Source organism: Hetaerina americana, unplaced genomic scaffold (genome assembly GCF_022747635.1).
Source record: "Hetaerina americana unplaced genomic scaffold, ioHetAmer1.1.p SCAF_23, whole genome shotgun sequence".
Taxonomy (NCBI): Eukaryota; Metazoa; Arthropoda; class Insecta; order Odonata; family Calopterygidae; genus Hetaerina; species Hetaerina americana.
This window is the reverse complement of record NW_027286797.1, coordinates 2,545,708-2,558,453: the sequence shown is the minus strand read 5'-3', so window position 1 is coordinate 2,558,453 and position 12,746 is coordinate 2,545,708. Positions and strand designations below refer to the sequence as shown.

Genomic DNA, 12,746 nt, shown 5'->3' with positions numbered 1-12,746 from the left:
GTTTCTTCCACGTGGACATGACTTAAGCGGGTTTTGAACTCGGGTAGTGAAGAGTTTAATTGATTGGCAAAAGATTCAAAGTCTGCTTTATGGTAATTATAAATTTTTCTTTTTGGTTTAACAATCTTTTTTATTGCTATGTCCAAATGGACATTAATTGCTTTATGGTCACTCAAGCCCTCATCAGTTGATACACTAATAATACGTTCCGGCGTGTTTGTAAGAAATAGATCCAATATGTTCTTTCCACGGGTGGGCATGCGTACTGCTTGATGGAGGGAGTTTCTTTGAACCAATTTTATCATGGAATTGCAAGAATCGCGATCGCGGGTCCCAGATTTAACGATATTGCTGTCCCAATCTATACCAGGGAGGTTAAAGTCGCCACCAATTATGTTTATGCTGTTATTATATTTACGTGTAAACTTGTGAATTTGATCGTTGAGGGTGTGAAGTGTTTTCAAATCTGAGTCTGGAGGTCTGTAGAAAGAGCATAAATTTATGTTGGGTTGATTGGTCCGTAGTAAGGTGCACCAAACACTTTCTATGTTATTATTTTCAAATGAAACTTGCCTGCTTTCAAAATGACTTTTAACTGCCACGAAAACCCCTCCTCCGGGTCTTGTATCTCTATCGTGTCGGTAAACTTTGAAATCTATTGGGAAAATTTCTTGGTTGTTTATGTCATTGCACAGCCAACTCTCTGTGCCTAATACTATATCAGCGGAATGAGTTTGGATTATGTGTTCTAGATCCGCTGATTTGTTCTTGAGGCTTCTGCAATTTATAACAAGTATAGTTAAATTATTTTGATGTTGAATAACGTCCTTATTAGTGCCTGACTGTAATTTAGGACGCCTTTGTGGGGAAGTGCGTGTCACAATTCTTTCTAAATCAATGCCAGTGTTGTCGGTGACTTTTATATTTTTATTAATAATATTATACGCGCTATCCCCAGATGTTATTGACCCACTAAGTGACCTGCCCTCTATCCTAAAAAAGGCCTACAGTGGTCGAGTATCCTATCCGCTACCTTACTCGCCGCTTCCGCCGTGTAATGGACCCCAGATCGGTTAAGGGGAGTCCTGCAAGATCGGAGGGTTGGTCTCAGGTCGACGAAGGAGGCTCCTATGTCCGAGCAAAATCTCGATAGTCTCTGGTTTATGCCTATTTGTTGTTTATGAGTATAATGGACCCCGGAGCGATTAAGGGGTGAGTATACGGTGTACGGAGTGATATACGATGAGTTAAAAGACACAATCGCGTGTGTTCACGCGGGGAAAGATTTGATAGTGATGGGGAATTGGAATGTGACGGTAGGCGAAGGAAGAGATGGTGACGAGGTCGGGACTACGGTTTAGGCACGAGCAATGACCGCGGGGTGAAAGATTTCAGTTTTGCAGGAGAAAGGGGTGAGGCATCACCGACACTTGGTTTAGGCACCACAAAAGACGCAGGTATACATGGAAAATGCTAGGTGACTCAGAAAGGTATCCCATTGATTATATCCTGGTTATAAACAGGTGTAGGAACAGTGTGATAAATTCGTACAGGTTCACCGGAGCAGATTTGGACTCTGACCACCATTCAGTTGTTATGAAATGTAGCGTCCATTTCAAAAAGATGAGGCATGGGCGGCGAGTTAGAAAATGGAATGTAGAAGCATTAAATGGGTTGAAAAGGAAGGAATACAAACAGGCGGTAGGGGAAATCATGGAGGATGGTAAAGAGCTAAGTACTATCGAAGAAAAATGGGAATGCATCAAGAAAGGGTTGTCTAAAGCCGCAAAAGACACTATTGGAACCGTTAACGCTAAAAGGACTAGGAAACCATGGATCACGGATGAGATGATTACCAAGATGGATGAGCGGCAAAAAAAAAAAAAAAATATATATATATATATATATATATATATATATACATATATATATATATATTATCATTCATTAATTGAAAACTTAAACATTTTTAAAGTATCTCAACAGTTTATTCCTCAGAAAATAACGGAGTCTTTCTCGCCATTATAATTGATAATAGGCAAAACTGCATATTGTATGAATATATATATATATATATATATATATATATATATATATATATATATATATATATATATATATATATATATATACTTAATTATTTTTATACATCAATATATTTATATTATATATAACACTCGACCTCCCCGGACTACAACCTTGACGTGGTGGAAGGGCTTGTGCGTTCCGATGACCCCTAGAGCTGTGCTGGCGGGAGTAATAATTATTGCTCCTGGTAGGGTCACCCATGCCAGATAGGTCGAAGGTTAGGAGCCAGACGAAAGGTAGTCCACGCAGCGTCTGTCCCTCCGTGAGGCGGCTGCAATGGCGTCTGACCCCAGTGGGGCGGCCAGTAAGTGATGGTGTCACGTTAAAAACACCATTGAGGTAGGCAACGGGAAACCACCTCAGTTATCAATCCTAAGATTTAAATGATGGACATAACAGAGATTTCGAGTCCTGGTAACTACAGGGCTCGGCCCAATCGGCCGTGTGTCGTGCCCGGCAGCGGGGGAGGCAAGGCTTCCGCGGTCGTCATCCCACGAAACCCTTGCAAGGGAAAACCAGCAGCAGCAGGACAGAAGACGCAGGAGAAGAAAACAAAATTAGTTAGAATAGGAAGGTGGAATGTTAGGAGAATGATGAGGACAGGGAAATTGGAGAATGTTAAGCGAGAGATGGGAAGGGGAAATATAGATATTTTAGGTCTATGCGAGGTGAGATGGAAAGATAGCGGGGATTACTGGAGTGATAATTATAGAATAATATACAGCGGTGGGGACGAGAGCCAACGAGGGGTTGCCATAGTATTAAATGAAGAGGTAGGAAGAAGCGTAGTCAACATAGAGCAGGTAACGGATAGAATACTACTAGTGGAGATAAAAGCAGAACCGACGAACTTAGTTATTATTCAGGTATACATGCCACCGAGCAACCATAAGGAAGAAGAGGTCGATAGGATATACGATCAGTTAGAGGACATGATCGCGTGTGTTCCTGCAGGGAAACATTTGATAGTGATGGGGGATTGGAATGCGACGGTAGGCGAAGGAAGAGATGGTGATGAGGTGGGTGACTACGGTTTGGGCACGAGGAATGACCGCGGGGAGAAAGCAGTTGAGTTTTGCAGGAGACAGGGGTTAGTCATCACCAACACTTGGTTTAGACACCACAAAAGACGCATGTATACATGGAAAATGCCAGGTGACTCAGAAAGATATCAGCTAGATTATATCCTGGTTAGACACAGGTTTAGGAATAGTGTGATAAATTCCCACAGCTTTCCGGGAGCGGATGCGGACTCAGACCACAATTTAGTTGTTATGAAATGTAGCGTACGTTTCAAAAAGATAAGGCAGGGGCGGCGAGTTAGAAAATGGAATGTAGAAGCATTAAATGGGTTGAAAAGGAAGGAATACAAACAGGCGGTAGAGAAAATCATGGAGGAAGGTAAGGGGCTTATTACTATCGAAGAAAAATGGGAAATGATCAAAAAAGGGTTGTCTAAAGCCGCAAAAGACACTATTGGAACCGTTAACGCTAAAAGGACTAGGAAACCATGGATCACGGATGAGATGATTACAAAGATGGATGAGCGGCGAAAATGGAAGAATATAAATACAGAATTAGGCAAAATGAAGTACAAAGAATTGAACAATAAATTGAGGCGGGCAACAAATAAAGCAAAGGAAGCATGGTGGAAGGCGCAGTGCGAGGATATGGAAAGTGTGCAGAGGAAGGGTGAAATCGGTGCGCTGTATAGCAAAGTTAAATCGTTATCGGGAAGTAAGAAAGGAAGAGCTATGCTAACAGTTAGAGATAAGGCGGGTAAGGTAATAGTTGACGCAGGAAAGATCCAAGAGAGATGGAAGGAGTATATAGAAGAACTGTATAGTAAAGAACTCAGACCAACACAGTTAGACATTGAAAAAGAAAATGACGTAGAGGAAGACAGCTTAGGTCCAGGCATACTAGACAATGAGATAGAAAGGGCATTAAGGGAGATGAAACTAAATAAGGCCGTGGGGGTAGATAACATTCCCGTGGAACTTTTAAAATGCTTAGGAAAATGTGGGAGGAGGAGGCTATATGGGCTCATCCGTAGCATTTATGAGGAGGGAATCTGGCCGGAAGACTTTGTGAGATCAGTTTTAGTTCCGATTCCGAAAAAGGTAAAGGCCACGTCATGTGAGGACTATAGGACAATTAGTTTGATATCCCACGCCGCTAAAGTTGTTCTCAGGATCATAAACAAAAGGATAGAGAGTAGGGCAAATGATTACTTAGGGGATGATCAGTTTGGGTTTAGGAAGGGGAGAGGTACGCGTGATGCCATTGCAGTAATGAGATTATTAATCGAGAGGAATATAGAACACAACCAGGAGGTATTTGCCTGTTTCGTAGATTTCGAAAAAGCGTTTGATAGAGTGAATTGGGAAAAACTAATGAGTGTATTGCAGAAAATAGGAATAGATTGGAGGGAAAGGAGGCTAATCCGCAACCTGTACATGTCTCAGACTGCTCAGGTGCGGGTGGGAAACGGGGAGTCAGGATGGGTAGTGTTAGGAAGGGGTGTAAGGCAGGGTTGCCCATTATCACCGTTGCTGTTCAACCTGTATGCAGAGGAAATGATCAAAGAGGCATGGGAAGAACTCGAGGTAGGAATGAAAGTGGGCGGGGAATTCGTAAAATCAGTTAGGTTTGCTGATGACCAAGCTTTAGTTTGTCAGTCAGCCAAGGGGCTGCAAGCATTGCTGGGGGCATTGGAAATTCAGTGTGAGAGGAATGGGATGAGAATCAATATTAATAAAACAAAGGTTATGCGATTTTCTAGAAAGAAAAAGGGCAAGCTTAACATTAAAATAGGAGGGCAAAAACTAGAGCAGGTAGAACAGTTTACGTATCTCGGTAGTGTTTTGGACCAACACGGTCCAAGTAGTAGGGACGTAAGGAGAAGAATTGCGCTAGGCAAAGAGGCTTTCACGAGGAGGAGGGAGTTGATGACGGGGACTCTGAGTAAGGATGTTAAGAAAAGACTCGTAAAAGCTTTGATATGGAGCGTAGCTATGTACGGCGCGGAAACGTGGTCATTGAAGCAGGAGGATAGACGTAGATTGGAGGCCACTTCAGATTATTTTCCTTAAAAATAAGTATTTGAGTTACGTTTTCACACTCTTGTTCTTTACTGGTCATATTATAAACGGAAATGTAACAAGCTTCGTGTTTATCTCCCTAAATATACTTTCAAATATTCTAGCGTATTTCATTTTGAAATTCATGAGTTCGTGATATCTATAGAGCTAGTTTAAAAGAAATAACGTGTCTAAATTGAACTACCTTACGTACCGACCAGCATGAGAGCTAACTGATAGAATCACGCCTCGGTAATTAAACACATTGCCTAATATGGATGGGTAAAGCAAATGCTGCGATTTGACGGGGCGCCAAGGTTCATATACTTTTGACAGGGCCAACCGTCTAAATTCTTGATTAAGCCATGCCGACGAATGACTTTTGAGATTTTGTTATACAAGATGTCATATTGCGTAATCAAATAAACTAGGGTAGTCCCAAAATAAGTCTCCGGTTTTTTTAGAAATAGAAAATATAATTATTTTTAAGAAATTACATATTATTTTAAAGATAAATAGTCTTATATTTTCCTGTATATTTTTGATTTCGCTCAATGAATTTTTGGAAGCACTGAATTTTTGTATGTCAGGCCAGTTCGCCACAATATCGCTGATGAAATGTTGGACCTCATATTTTACCTCGTCACTTCGTTTATTACGGGCGATGAAAACCGTATGACACTCGTAAGTATATCGCATATCTGCTGGTACTTTCACAATACAAACCTTTTCAATAACTTAAAATAAGAGTGGTAATATTTTAATGAAATTAAATTTTGCCCACTTTGGAAATACAATAAAGGTATGTAGAAGCATCGGCAGCGGGTTCCTTCGATTGAACATGAACTTAGTTGCTTAAGAGGTCTGATTAGTAAAACCAAGACAATAATGATATTTTTGTAAGAGTAATTATTTAAATTAGATTCAGTATACGTTTCCTGCCGGAAGAAATTTTTAAGTGGAAGTACCAAAGGGTGAGATGCTCAAATTGAAATGTCATTATTGATCTATAATCAACTAAAAATGAGGCTATTCTTTTATATGAAGTTGTGTTTTTGAAGAATTTTAATGACTGGGAATGAACTCGGGATTAGCACTAAGCGGCACTTTTACGTCAAAGTAATAGAATAATAACCTTGAAGGGACCTTAAACGATATAGTTAATTTGGTCATATGGAACAAAATACTAAGAGAGGTATTAAAGAAACAGGTTGAAGGGGTATTCAGACGACATGAAAGCTAACTAGCTAGATTATTAAGTCAAAGGAATTCCGTTCATTCTTCAAATTCAGGCATCTGCGTAGTTAAGTCAAGTCACCAGCCAAAATCAGCAACTATGGCTGAAGGAAATGAATTTAAAAGGGGAAATGTTTGTATGCATATCATTGTCATATCATTACCAAAGTAACCATTGTATCACGGTTATCTAAATAGTACTTATATGAGCACATTTGAATGAAACATGTATAAAATATTCCACACACCTGCAATAACTACATGCATTGAAAGCAATTTTTAAATTGGAAATTAAGAAGTTACTGACAAGAGTGGTACGGCTAATTATGGAAAAGATACTAACATGATGCAGTACTAAAAATATTCAAAATTAAATCGCTCGTTTCGAATCGACTCCCAGTTTTCAGATGAATCACTGTATAGGGACCATTAGCATGTCAATACTTTGACTCGCGTTGCGGGTTCGCCAACGGCGTCATATTATTATCAGAGTCAAAATTATTTTATAAAGGTTCCTCAGTGTTTTGCATCGAATATACAGTTTTTGGGCGTGACGAAGCTTGAATTGCGCACCTCTGACGTTGAGCTGAACAATATCTGACTCATTTTAATAAACACAACAAAATCACTAGTAAATAATCTAATTCATCCCAAACCTGTGGGAGGTGGGTTCGCGTCATATCAACTCCGTGAGAAGCCTGGAACCTTAGACGTTCACCATTCACGGCGAGGGAAAGACATGGATATCGCGTTTCAGTATTTTCAATTGTTCACAAAGCTAGTGATTCAAAATCCAGCTTGGCATTTGGCAATGAGAGTGGACACCTTGCGTTTGGGCAGCAGCATTCTCATTTGCTTAACTCCAGCTTGTAAAGTCAATCGATGAACGCAAAATGAACCCCAGGAGATAAGAATGTTATATATTGTACTATGCAACAAATAGGAACATAAACTAGACATTGCTCTCCTGACCTAAAGTTAACTTTTTATCGTTTATCAATACAAAATTAAAATTTTCTATCCCTGATAGGAATATGCTGAACAGGAATGCCATAACTAAATCAGTGGGTGGCAAGTAAAGTACTGTGTTAAGAGAGACTAATATTCACATTCACGAATAATGACGATTTTGAGTCGATCCGATAAGGAAGCAACGCTTTATTTAAGATTATAAATATAAGCAGGGTCCGTACAATAAGTATCGGGAATGGTTACAAAAATCGAAATTAATTGTAGTTATCATTACAATTACTTAATAGTCTTCAAAATACATTCCTCCTGCATCGATACACTTAGTTCGGCGCGTCTGCCACTTGGCCAATGCCCGCTGAAAGTCGGTTTCCGGAATACTGTTAAGAGCCTTTGTCGTCGCAGCTTGAACCGCCTCGATGGAGTGGAACCGATATCCTTTGAGCTTCTTTGGAGCTATCCTTTTAGGTAATAACGTTGCCAAGAAAATCTTCATTTTCCTGGACGCAGTCCGGAATTTCTGGCGAAATTTCCACCCAAGACAATTTTTGTTCCTCGCTCAAGACTTTCGGCACCAGCTTCGCGCACACTTTCCCCATCGCAGGATCCTCTGTTACAATGGTGTGGAAGGTTCCGACTGAAAGGCCGGTCTCCTCACTGATAAGGACGACTCCACAAACAATCACACGACAGAACAATCCACTTCCTCTCTCAACGCATGCCCAGAGGCGACTAAATTAAAGTGCGCCTGAGTGGTGGGGGACCCGTCTACCAAGCCAGCCGGTCGGACCCACATCCACCGCTCCGAGGCTACAGCGAACCAGTCGCGACACTTATTGTACGGACCCTGTGTCCATATATATTTATAGCACATTCAGGTAGGTTTTGGATGGGTAAGTCTATACAATTGTTAAAAAATGAATACTCTTGCCTATCGTGACAAAACACAACCTGATATCCGACTCTGCAATAAGCCCCTCCTCAATTCTGCATTGTTGCTCCCTCCCTTCATTCGGTTCAGCATCCATATTCTATTCCTCCCGCTTCCTCGTTTGCTCTCTTCGACCTCTCTCGATAAATCATAGTCTTCAACATCCCATTGCCAATCAGAATTCTCTGCATCCATCTTTTCTGCCTCCTTTGGAATTCTCCCAACAATTCCCTCTCGACCCTACCATGCTTAGCACTTCCTCATTTGTTTTTCTTTCTGCCGATATCATCTTCTCCGCACTCACATCTCAATGGCCTCCAATCTGACCCTATCATATTCTTTCAACGACCACGTTTTCACGCCGCACAAAGCGACATTCCCCATCAATTTCAATGTTTTTTTCAAATTCAGTCTTTTCTCAACACCCTTACTCAATGCCCCTGTCAATTATTCCCTCCTGGTGAAATCTTCTTTGCATAGCTCGATTCTTCTTCGTGCGTTACTATTACTTTGACCGTTTTGGTCCAGAACACTTCTGGAACATCACTGCTCCACCTGCTCTAGTTTATGATGTTATATTTTAAAATAGTTAAAATATTTTAAAAGACATGTAATTTTGAAGAATTCTGCATGTCCGGGTTTTCACCGCGTTGTTGTTTGAAGCCGACAACAGTTTCGCCGAAGTTTCATCCGGCGTCTTCAGGTCGAAGATGAGGGACTCAGATTTTGGCCGTCCTTATATAGGTGGTCCCGTCCAAGTGCTGCTCTCTGATTGGTCCTTTTTCGGAGGACTCTCTTCCACGCGTTGTGGAGATGGTAGCCTTCATCTCTATTGAAATTCGCCGGGTTTTTGGCTATCTCAATAGCTTCTCTGATTAGGCGTGGGTAATATCTACTTTCCTTACTTATGATTGTAGCGTCATGGAATAGAATATCATGGCCGGGTTCACTCCATTTATGCTCGGAGATGGCCGAGAGGTGAAACTGTTTGTTCGTAGTAGCCCGGAGGTGTTCTTTCATCCGAACTTTCATAGCTCGGCATGTTTCCCCGATGTAGGCTTTCCCACATGAACATGTAATTTTGTTTTACACATCGTAGCCACCGCATTACGTACGGGGTACTTGTGGAAACATCGGCAAATGGATGCACCTATCGGAATTCAAGCAAAACAAAATAACCAATCATCTTGAATAACTTAAGCTAGAAGTACGTGGAGAAAGCAGGTTAAGAACGCTCGAACTCTTTATTGTAAAGCTCCCACCCGTGGAACCGAAATAGCTTAGGTTCCGAATCCCTTATTTTTACTTTGTGTCAACCTAAAATGTTCAACGTTAGCGGATGCTGGGCCCTCGAAATTTTCATGAGATATTATTAGAATTCCAACTGTCGTAGTAGTAGTAGTTTTTAGGGGAGGCGACCGACAGCTAAGGTCATTTGCGCCATAGGGGATGGACAGGAAAGGATTGAAGGGTGGAGATAAACCCGGCGTCGGCATTAGCCTACTCTTTACGAAAGGCGCCAAGGGGTCCGCAGTTTAACGTCCCATCCGACGGACGGCGTACTCACTCAAAATGCCCTCCACAAAGCACCTCAAGTAGGGATCGAGATACCTCTGAAAAATATTCAACACCGCCGGGATTTGAACCCGCGCCCTCAGGGTGGGAAGCCAGCACGTTAGCCCCCGCACCATCTCGATCCCCTCCAACTGTCGTCATTTGCGCTCAAGCTTAAGATGTGAATAAATTTGACGAGACGAAAATATTATTTTTTTAAATGGGAAAGAAATATGAACGTCATTTTACAAGACATAATCCTTGAATAAACCTTTCGTTGCGCGCATTATGCTTCCTGAGCCATGACGTGATTTCCACTATGCTTTCGAATAAAGAGCATTCATCGTTTACAGTGCTACTTACGGATGCGAGGACAGTTAACATAAAGAGTTTGTAGTAGATGCATCCATATAATCCAACGACGAATATAAATGAAAGAAAATTTAAAAATCCGGCTTCACGGTAATTAAAATTATCCCTAAGGAGATTAACTGCAAGAAGCTGTATTAAAAGCTAGATAGGGTGTATAATAATCGCTTGCTTGGACCTTTATTCCGAAATTAGAGTAACGGTATACCCTAAGTATGACTGTGACACTGTTTGTATTCATAAGATGTACGTTATTTCCATACCTTCAAATCACCCTATATAAGAGAAGACATAATGCAACAATGGTAACACCAGGATCTAATTCAGAGGTTTTTACTGGTGATTTACTACCACAACGGCGTGTATTATTGGGTAAAAGCATACTTAAAGGTCTAGCTTAACGCTTAAATGCTGTTCATGAATGAAAAATTAAGCGTAGAACTACGTAATTTCTACAACTGGATAAAATAGTCTCCCGAGAAAGTCTTTTAGTTATCTATATGTGATTTCTCTCCACTTGTAAGTGCAATATTTAATCAATTTGGCGATTTATTTTCCACTTCCTCACACTAAACGCCTGAAAATTGGGGCATATACCCACCAAAGAAAAGAAAGAGCGACGTTGCTCGTATCAAGTCTCGGCAGCCATCGAAATAATCGATTGCCGCACGCACATTCTTCATTCATGCGCTCATCTGCCCGCCCTTTAACTCCTACTTCATCAAAGCACGCAGATCACGATTAAGAAACGCCAGCAGTACTTTTTAATCATCAATACGATGGCATTTGGGAAACGTTCTCTGGAGAGAAAGGGAATCATTCTTATGTTTAAGAATTCACCAATATTAAATCTAATTTACGCGTAAAATATTTGACTATCTCCCCCTCGTACTCAGAATACCGCCGTTCACCACAGGAATCAAGGGCAACAAGAAAATTCATCAATGTTTCTAATAAGTGTTTCGTGTTTATCCGACGAGTACAATCCTTGGAAAAAGTAGAAATGGTGCAATGGAGACAGCTCTCAATGAAGGTGGAATAATGGAAATTTCCCTTTCATTGGGAAATTGCCGTTTAGCAAGAGAGAGCATGTGGCATGAGAGCTTTCTCACCCGTGACTCACAATGGCAGCAAGCTTTACAGCGTCAGCTAAAATAGTGAGAAATTCCGAATCATATTCTTCCGCTACGTTCAAATCGCCTGTTCGGATCCTGCTGCAATGAGTTACTCTACTTTACCACTCCTAATGCTCTTTAACAGTTGTATTATTAGTTCTTGCTTAAGCATCCGTAACATTTGAAAGCCTTCCCACGCCTAATTTTCCTGGATGGAATCGATAAAAATAAATAAAAAGAGATAGAACCAAAGAGAAGGTTTGTGACAACACTGGCTTAGTATTCTCTCAGGCGAGCAAATTTCGCCACCTCGTCCAAATATGGGAAATCAAGCCTGGCTCCGTAGTCGTGAACGAAGATTGAAGTATAAAATTATATGAGTAATAAATTGAAATCATGACCAAGGGATTGTTTAACCAAAATTGCCATGCAATCGAAATGAGATGAATAGATGCAGTTTTATAATACTTTATTACGTTTACTTAATCAACAAGTCTTCGACAGCCATGGCCTTTCATATACTCAAAAATTTACCAATAATTTAGTTTCAAAGAGCCAATGATACATTTAAAGTATGAAAGATCTGTAGCTTGAAAGTAAAGAGGAAGGGATACGTACGTTTCTGCGTATGTGCAAGTCCAAATATCGTGAGCTGGTCAAGAAGTAAATTAAGAAGACTCTTGGCTCTTTGTCTGCGGCAGACGGGCGGGGACCAGTGTACCGACTGTGGCTCATGAAGCAATCTGAAGCCGGCCTCATAACGACGTCAAAATGATGTTTGGCTTCAATAACTTATACCCGAGCTTGAATGCACCTTTTTGTAATGTGTAATTTTATACACACAGTTTTGAAGTCATTTCTGTTGTCACTTCGGCCATATTTTTTAAAAGTAGTGGTCAAAATCAAAATATGGACACTGGAGTGCAATAATAAGGGGGGGGTGCTCTAGCGAGCGGCATGGCCACGGGACTACGGGGGAGGGGGGACCCTCTCTCTCCTTCTCTCGGGCGGGAGCTGTCTCACCTCGGCCGTGGTCGACTCGAAGCCGGCGTCTTCGTCCTCGTCCGAGGAGTGGGGCGCCAGGAAGCAGGCGCCGTCAGCGCCGTCCAGCAGGGAGAGGGAGGCGTGGGGCGTTGCGTATAGCGAGGAGGAGGGCGAGGCGGAGCCCGAGGACGGCCCCCACGACACCGAATCGAGCGCTGGCGAGGAGGCGGAGGGGGTGGCAGAGCAGTCCCCGCAGTCGGCCCCGCCGTCTGCAGAGTGAGCCCTCCGCTGCTTGGCCGCGCAGCCGCTGCGGGAGAGAGGGGGTGCGGTGGCCCCGGGCGGCCGGCCCCGGTCAGAGTGCACGCACGGCGCCCGCCCCCGGCGGCGTGGGTGGAGAGAGGGGGATCGGGGGGGGGG

General features: G+C 42.0%; 1 protein-coding gene across 2 annotated transcripts in view; it reads right to left on the bottom strand.

Annotated features, from left to right (window-relative positions):
• Positions 1 to 12,746, bottom strand: part of Slob (Slowpoke binding protein) — a 320,372-nt gene that overhangs the window by 19,603 nt on the left and 288,023 nt on the right. The window contains exon 13 of one of the 2 annotated variants that reach the window (XM_071586564.1): positions 12,369 to 12,636. The exons of the other annotated variant lie outside the window; for it this stretch is intronic. The gene's annotated coding sequence lies outside the window, so the exon portion shown is untranslated. The remainder of the gene's footprint in view (positions 1 to 12,368; positions 12,637 to 12,746) is intronic. 2 annotated transcript variants of the gene reach the window in all.